This window comes from Branchiostoma floridae, chromosome 3, assembly GCF_000003815.2.
Source record: "Branchiostoma floridae strain S238N-H82 chromosome 3, Bfl_VNyyK, whole genome shotgun sequence".
Taxonomy (NCBI): domain Eukaryota; kingdom Metazoa; phylum Chordata; class Leptocardii; order Amphioxiformes; family Branchiostomatidae; genus Branchiostoma; species Branchiostoma floridae.
In genome coordinates this window covers 29,394,910-29,403,549 of record NC_049981.1, presented here as the reverse complement: position 1 = coordinate 29,403,549, position 8,640 = coordinate 29,394,910, and the positions used below count along the sequence as shown (strand labels likewise).

General features: G+C 42.1%; 3 long non-coding RNA genes across 4 annotated transcripts; 2 read left to right on the top strand and 1 right to left on the bottom strand.

Moving 5' to 3' along the window:
- Positions 1–620: 620 nt before the first annotated feature.
- On the bottom strand, positions 621–2,305 carry LOC118412613. 2 transcript variants are annotated; one of them, XR_004830792.1, is made up of 4 exons: positions 2,093–2,305; positions 1,639–1,818; positions 1,371–1,494; positions 621–1,139 (listed from the first exon to the last, which is right to left on the bottom strand). It is a non-coding gene; the product is annotated as an uncharacterized LOC118412613 (long non-coding RNA). The 2 variants fall into 2 exon arrangements; XR_004830791.1 differs by having other exon boundaries at positions 1,639–1,801; positions 2,093–2,304.
- A 534-nt stretch (positions 2,306–2,839) lies between these two features.
- LOC118412612 lies at positions 2,840–4,045 on the top strand. Its single transcript, XR_004830790.1, has 2 exons — positions 2,840–2,937; positions 3,204–4,045. It is a non-coding gene; the product is annotated as an uncharacterized LOC118412612 (long non-coding RNA).
- A 606-nt stretch (positions 4,046–4,651) lies between these two features.
- Positions 4,652–8,410, top strand: LOC118412715. Its single transcript, XR_004830809.1, has 4 exons — positions 4,652–6,150; positions 6,428–6,566; positions 6,677–6,802; positions 7,097–8,410. It is a non-coding gene; the product is annotated as an uncharacterized LOC118412715 (long non-coding RNA).
- The last annotated feature ends 230 nt before the right edge of the window (positions 8,411–8,640 follow it).

The following is an 8,640-nucleotide window of genomic DNA, read 5'->3' as shown; positions in this document are numbered from 1 at the left end:
TGCAGGGGGCATGACAGGAAGTAACTTGATTTGTGATTGTAGTTTCAGTTCTAGGTTCAACCTAGAAATGTACCATTCCCTCTGTCTACCTGAAGCATTATCAGCGGAGAGAATCATGATCTCTTGATAAGCGGCAAGGTGTTGAGTACATTTTGATGACACCCCGAGTAATGCTGCTGGTAGGGGGTTAGGACATTCTGAGAGCAGTGGCTACTTCTACACACAGCGCTTCAGCCTGTTTCTGCGGTATTCAGGCCCGATGTATGGCCGATTCGGTTTCTGTGACCATGTCCATGGCCGAGACTGCATTCGAAGTTACTGCAAAGTTCTGTCCTTCAGAGAACCGAGACTTCCCGGTTCTGTCAGCTCACAACAACTCGCGCTCATCAACCACCTGTCTTCTTTTCTGGCCCTGTGCCGTTGTCTTGGTTCGGGAGCCAAGATTACGACACAGGGCATCTTATGTAATGGTCTACTAGTAGGTTCCCGGCCCTAGACCATCACACAAGGCAGAAAAGATGACAGTTGGTAGAAGAACCCAAGTCGCCATAAGCCAACAGATGCAGGAAATCCCTGCTTTCTAAAGGACCGTATTACTGTCTGAGGTTCGCAGTAACTTCGAACACAATCTCAGCCATCAACACAGTCACAGAAGCCAAACCAGCCACACACCGGGCCTGTACACCACAGAAACGAGCTGAAGTCCCGTGTGCAAAAGAAGCCCCCACTCACAAAATGCCCTAGCCACCTACCAACAACATCACTCAGGGTGTCAACAAAACACACTCAAACACCTCACCACCAACAAGAGATTGTGATCAGCCCTGCTGACAATGTCTCAGGTAGACAAAGGGAATCTTAATATCAGCTAAAGTTATGAATGTAACATCACAGATCATTTACTTCCTATCAGGCCAATCCCAGCCCATTTCTGTAAGATGGTTCCGTTTCAAACGATCAAACCCCTTACAAGACATGTACGAACTTAACAGTTCCAGGTCCTCTGGTATGGGGCACACACGAACACCGGCCTTTCTGGCTGTGGAGATGGCAACCTCTCACCGGGATCAGTTCCACCATTTCAGCTGTAGTTGATCATGGAAGATGCTGAGAGATGTCTCCTTCCCTGCGTCTTCCCACTGCAAGGACGTGAAATGAACAATCAATTAGGACAAGGCAGACTAACGTTATTTTCATTTTATGAAATCAAAACATTTAAAATGGTCACAGGGATGTCTATATGCCCCAACATGAGTAGAAATGGTAACCGAAGTCATGCAGAGTTACGTAATAGAATATTGCAATTGTAATGAAGGTCTGTATGTGGGGTCCCAAAACCTCTTTACTCTGAATTCAAAAGAACACCCTACGTGTTGGGCTTGGTGCCTCCTTGGCTTGATGATGCACTGATGTCGAAAAACACCTCCAGTGACGCTGGTACCTGGCACCTCCCTTATCCAGCTTCTCTCTTAGTGCGTCCAGACATGAATTTTGCTGTGATTTTGGTAAAAGAAGCAGACATTCATCAGCTGATTCACCACGGCTGCAACAACCAGCAAAGGCTCAACGACTGTCCATTGGTTGAATGTGATACACAATATTAGAACCTCTAATAGTACTACTAATGTCAATATTTACCTTGTGGGGGATATCGTGCAGGATTCCTTGGTGAATTAGGATTTGCTGCCTGCCGTGTCACCCTCCTGTCACACGCAGTTCTCCTTCTTCCCACAGCACAGGTCCAACCGTGTTGCAAAACTGTGCACTGATTCTGCAGTCACGACTTCTACTGTCAGAGTTCCTATGCAGAAATTGAAACTGTAAAATTGATAAATGCGTTGTTTTGACAAAGACTGTTGTCCTACAAATAAATATCTGATGATGACGACATATTACTAGTATTTTTCTTCATGAATACAGGCTTTTCAATGATATCATACTAATTATAATTTGAATCCTCCGATGTCCATGTTGGCGGGTAATTGAATTAAGCATCTTCGTGTGGTTAACAGACTTAAGCTGTAATTCAACATGGCGTAGATGACGTCAAAAGAAAATCCTGTATACTACCAACTTCTAACAGCTTCTATACCTCGTCATTATAGACTCATATGCCTGGGAAAGACTTAGTCGTCAGTCTGCTGTTTTGAGCACTGCGGATGTCCTCAAAGATGAACCCGAAGATTCTCCCGACGTCTCCCGGAACGTGTCGTGAAGTACCCGGCCCGGTAGATATTTTTTCCATAGATGCGATTCCGGTAGAAGAGACGGGCTCGCATCAACTGTCTCGCCACCGCTGCAACAAACACAGAAAGATTCAACGACTGGCCAACGGTAAGTGGAAAAGTGGCACACAATTAGAACTGGATACCTCTAATAAATAGAAATAATCAATAAAGTCCACCTACATAGATAAGCAGAGCTTGTCGTCTGCCTCGCCGGACGTAATCCGTGAAAGTTAACAGTTACGGCTACGGTAAAGATTGGCGTCTCTCGTCGGCAACCATTGTGTCCCTTGCGTTCGGTGGTGCGAGACGAAGCGGTTACGGTCTCGTATGATTCAAGAATCGAATGACAATGCCGTGGCTTGGAAATGCTAACAAACGCGTGCCCAACACAGGTGAAAGAGATTACTGGTCTGTGATTGGTCAAGAAATTAATAAATTTTGTAGACTGGGCGAATCGAAGACTTGCCCCTGTTTTTATCTGCGTGAAACCCCGGCAATCGTCTGCTAGCGCGTCTAAGGTGACGGACACAGGTAAAAAAAGATTACTGGTCTGTGATTGGTCAAGGAATTAATATATCATGCTATCATGCAGACTGAGCGAGACCTGCCCCTGTTCTTATTTGCATGAAACCCCGCCACTCGTCTGCCAGCGCCAGGTGACGGACTCAGCTCGCAGCACACAGAACATCGCGGCCGCTTGAGACAACAGGTTAGTCTACGCCTTTATGTGTTTATACCTCTTGTACAGGTTATCAGTAGTTCAATAAATAAAAAAGTGCCATAATAATCTTCTCTAAGATTGAAGGCACTGAAGAAGAAGAAGAAGAAGAAGAAATAATCGACAACGTTCAAGTCTTTTGTGACCGTCCGAGAATGCAAAAGTTTACGTGGGGCATCCTTGTGCCTTATTCATGAATTCATTACCAAAATAAGACGTTATTCTGCCTCTACCTTATTCCTTTTTTTTTATTCTAGGAGCTTATCGGTGCCATCATTCCCGGATCAACTGCAGCTGCAAGGTTCAAGTTGAGTGCTTATGTGTCTTATGGGGTTAAAATGGTAACATCTTGCAGATATGGACTGGGACTAACTTGTCATAGGCACGATAGAAAGTAAATGAATTGAGTGTGTTTTGTTGACATACCAAGGGATGTTTCTGGTAGATATTCGGACGTGCATTTTGTAAACGGAGGCTCTTTTTGCAGTCAAGGCCTCAGTCCGTTTTTATTGTGTACATGCCTGGTGTGTGGCTGATTTTTGTTTCTGTTGGTTTCTGTGACTGTTGATGACCGGATTGTATTCGGTCAGCTATTGTGCGTAAATTCTGTTCTTTACAAAACAGGGTCTTCCCTGGTTCACCATCTGTTGTAATTTCTGTTTTATGTCATGGTCAGTGGTTGTCGGGAACCTGGACCATTACATAATCTGCTTTGTGTTGCTCTTTTGGGTCCCGAACCAAGAGAACAACACAGGCCAGAAAGGACGACATGTGGTTGAAGAACCTATTTGATATTAGTAGTAGTTAATTCTCGGCGTAAACACAGTCACAGAAACCGAATCAGCCATTCATCGGGCTTGTATACCACAGAAACAGACTGAAGCAGCCATAGCTTCTCGAAATTTAAACCGAAACAAACGTCAACATTACTTGGGATTTCATCAAAGCACACTCAATCGTTACTACACATAAATTCATCCCACTTTTTCCACGATAAACCTAGAACGGAAGTTTTAATCACAAAACAAGTTAGCTTTCTGTACTTTAACTTACGTGTAAGGTATATTTCCTATATTTTTGAGCCAAAATAATTCATTTTCGTTTTGTCTTTTCTGCCGAGGATCATCGCACCGTAAGAAGAAATGTCCGGACGTGGCAAGGGAGGCGAGGACTGACGAAGGAAGGTACCGGACGTGACCGAATGAATGTAGATTCGCAGTCTTCCAACACATATGACAAGGTATCGTACCGTATTGAGTGAAAGCACACAATTTTTAATTGTAAGACAACAGTCTTTGGCCATATTGATGAGTGATAATGGCTTTTTCATTGGTGTTGGTAATCTTAAGTTTACAGTATCAATTTTGATTTTGTTACCTAAACAATTATACACTCCGTAGAAAAGTCTTTTTTTCTATTACGTACTTATCTGACTCTAAATTGAAGAAAGTATATGAATACCTTTGTATTACGGTGTGACTGTTTGTGAAGTGTAAATTGGTCGTAAACATTGTTATCTGTACCTTGTGTGTTTGTTACAGCGGTGTTGAGGCAAATCACGCATGGCTTTTCCTTCAACAGATTTGTGCCTTACTTATCACCAAAACAAGACGTTATTCCGTCCCACCTTATTCACTTTTTTTGCCTCTAGGATCTTGTTGGTGCCATCATTCCCGGATCAACTGCAGCTGCAAGGTTCAAGTTGAGTGCTTATGTGTATTATGGGGTTAAAATGGTAACATCTTGCAGATATGGACTGGGACTAACTTGTCATAGGCACGATAGAAAGTAAATGAATTGAGTGTTATTTGTTGACATACCGAGGGATGTTTCTGGTAGATATTCGGACGTGCATTTTGTAAACGGAGGCTCTTTTTGAAGTCAAGGCTTCAGTCCGTTTCCGTGGTGTACATGTCTGGTGTGTGGCTGATTTTTGTTTCTGTTGGTTTCTGTGACTGTGTTGGCCGGGACTATATTGTGCGTAAATTCTGTTCTTTACAAAACAGGGTCTTCCCTGGTTCACCATCTGTTGTAATTTCTGTTTAATGTCGTGGTCAGTGGTTGTCGGGAACCTAGACCATTACATAATCTGCTTTGTGTCGCTCTCTTGGGTCCCGAACCAAGAGAACAACACAAGCCAGAAAGGACGACAGGTGGTTGAAGAACCTATTTTTTATTAGTAGTTAATTCTTGTAGAAATACTCGACTTCTCGGCGTAGACATTATGGTGTACAAATGTTTGCATGGACTAGCACCTAGCTATCTAATCAATACTTTTAACTATAACAATCAAATACACAGTTATAACACCAGACAGGCTCAACAGTTACACAGACCAAAGTACACATCTCGAACAGGCCAACGAACGTTTGCTTTCAGAGCGGTTTCTATCTACAATTCCCTTAATCCAACAACAACTTCACAAACCACTCTGAATTCATTCAAGCGACCTTTACAATCTGACCTCTGACCCCTCTGACCAACGACCTCGAATCTGGTTTGAAAATTAGCTTGGTTTCGTTTATTTATGTACTGTTATGTTCTATTCATATGATTATTGTTGTGATGAGTTTTGTAATTAACGACTTTGAGTTGTTATTATTTGGGCTAATCGCATTTAAGTTATTATCCATATTTTGATTTAGTCACGTTTTATGTTATATGATTATCGTTATCTTTATGTTTATGGCCATTATGTTCATTTGGGCTCCCTTGGAAATCAGTTTTATCAAAACTGTAGGGACTACCCTGAAAGATTAATAAATAAATAAATAAAGACACAGTCACAGAAACCGAATCAGCCATTCATCGGGCTTGTACACCGCAGAAACAGACTGAAGCAGCCATAGTTCTCGAAATTCAAACGGAAACAAACGACAACATACCTTGGGATTTCATCAAAGCACACTCAATCGGTACCACATATCAATTCTTTCCACTATTTGCATGTTAAAACTAGAACGGAAATTTTAATCACAAACCAAGTAAACTTTATGTACTTTAACTAACTTAAGTGTAAGGTATATTTACTGTATTTCTGGGCCAAAATAATTCATTTTCGTTTTGTCTTTTCTACCGAGGATCATCGCACCGTAAGAAGAAACGTCCGGACGTCGAAAGGGAGGCGAGGACTGGCGAAGGAACGTACCGGACGTGATCGAATGAGGATTTGCAGTCTGACTGTCTTACAACACATATGGCAAGGTATTGTACCGTATTGTGTGAAAGCACAGTTTTTAATTGTATGACAACGGTCTTTGTCCATTTGTGTTGGTAAGTTTAAGTTTGCAGTTGGTACCTAAACAATTACTCTCAGTAGAAGAGTCTCTTCTATGACTTTGAAGTATATGGACATATTTGTATTACGGTTTTACTGTTTGCAAAGTGGAAAAAATGTGGGTAAACATTGTTATCTGTACCCTGTGTGTTTGTCTGTTTTGAGGCAAATCATGCATGTCTGTTAATTTTACCGATTTGTTAGAAATGCCTGCACGCCGAAAGAGAGGAAAAGAGCTGGGGAATTGAGCTGTCAATCGCCTGTCACTGAAAGTGCTTCTGGACAACACCCAGTGCATCACCGAGCCAAGGAGGCATTCAGTCCTTCAGAGACATATGACAAGGTGCTGTGCTGTACTGTATTGCATGAAAGCAGTAATAGGATAGCAATCTGACAAGTTAAATGCCTGAACAATGCTTAGTTAGTAAGTTTTCTTTTTCTTTTCAAAATTAGGACAACAGCTTAGCTGTGAGGCTGCTGATGCGTGCAGACCTCCTGGCCCTGCTTCAAGTTGAACCTGTTCGCTAGTATTGGAGGAAGGCAGCAGACCAGAAGACTGTTGACCGGGTTTACACTACTGTGAGTATCCTGTACAACTCGCACCGCAAATACAGAATGACATTGATTTGATGTTGAACAGTTTATACGAACTTTGATCAGATAAGATCAGTAACCTCTAAGTTTAGCAGTTCTCGTTACATTTTTGCGCCAAAGCCATTACAGTATTCTCTTCTGCATGGTTTCTGCCACTATTATTCTCCTTGCAAGAGCATAAGGCGCCCTTGAGCCAAATTCCAAAATGTTTTGATTCCAAAACAGCAAAATATTGTTGGTCTATCTCGTCATAATTGTTTGCTGTTCACTTTCTTGCAGGTACAACAAGTTTGGAATGAGACAGCAGCTTCCAGTATCTTAATGGTGCCATCAAGCCCGGAACAACTGCAGCTGCAAGGCTCATGTTTGGACGTATCCTGGTGACAGGCTGCTTGATGCCATCTCCACGGTGACGTCCAGAAAGATGCACTCATGACTTCAGCCCGCTTTTGTGTTGTACAGGCCCGATGTGTGACTGATTTGGTTTCCGTGGCTGTGTCGATGGCCCTGATCGTACTCAACCAGTTACTGTAAATTCTGTTCTTTATAAAACAGGAACTTTCCTGGTTAATCATTAACTGTTGTCATTTCTGTTTTATGTCGTGGTCAGTGGTTGTCGGGAACCTGGACCATTACATAATCTGCTTTGTGTCGCTATCTTGGGTCCCGAACCAAGAGAACGACACGGGCCAGAAAGAAAGACAGGTGCTTAAAAATCCTATTTGATCTTTTGTCCTTCAGAAACACTCGACTTCTCGGTATCGACACAATCACAGAAACTGAATCAATCTAAACAGAATGCAAAGTGTGCCATCTTACAGCCATAATCTATATCATGATGCTAGATACATGTAGTTAAGCTAGATCGAGTAAAGTTTCGAGTCAGATTTCATTTTGGTCTCGTCTTGTGTTTTGGAGGTGCAGTGCTGTCCATTCGCCTTTTGTAAGCAGCCTTTGTATTAATGATATCATATCATACCATTCCAGTACAGGGGTGGCTAAACTGAAATGATTTTGGTTTGTTTTGTTCGCACATAGTCTTTGCTTAGTGCATTTCACGTGTATTTTTGTACACAAGTGGTCTACATGTTAGTTAAGTAGATGTCAACATTGTACGTTTATTGTGTAGAGGTTGTTTGTAGCCTTTTAAATCAGTCCTTTGGAAATTTCCGAACCTAAGGCTTAGGCTGACGCTTACACTAACACAAACACGAACACACACACTAACAGACTAACCGCACCATACACACACACAGACTAATACAACATATTTTTGCAACATTAACAATCAGCTCAAAGCCTTAACCTTAAGACCGCAAAAAAGATTTCCATGATTCTTTACGTACAAAGGCTCCAATCTACCACTATACCATGTACTGGCAATGTCGACATTTACTGATTCTAGGCTCTGATGCCTACTGTGTCCTAGAGTAGGGATAATTGTTTACCCAAATGGGTAGATGTTAAGTTTTAGTTAGATGTATTTAGCTTAAATAGTGCTAGAGCAATTTTTGTACTGTGTGGCTTTGTACATTGTACATATGTGTACACTTTGCATTCATATATTGCTTTTAAATAAACAGTTTGAAATCAGTTGTGTTGTAATTGTTTTGTGGCTTTCCCCTTTTAGACCCTTACGCCCATGTGTATTAGATGGCCCCTTCCCATACCCTTAATCCCATGTATGAAGTGGTTGGTCCCCCTCCCCTACCATTGTTTCCATGGTTTCCCCCTTTCCAAGAGCATGTAATCCCATGGCCCTTTTCCAGATCCTTAACCCCTTGTGAAATGGATGATCCCGTCCCAAATCTTTGGTCCCTTTC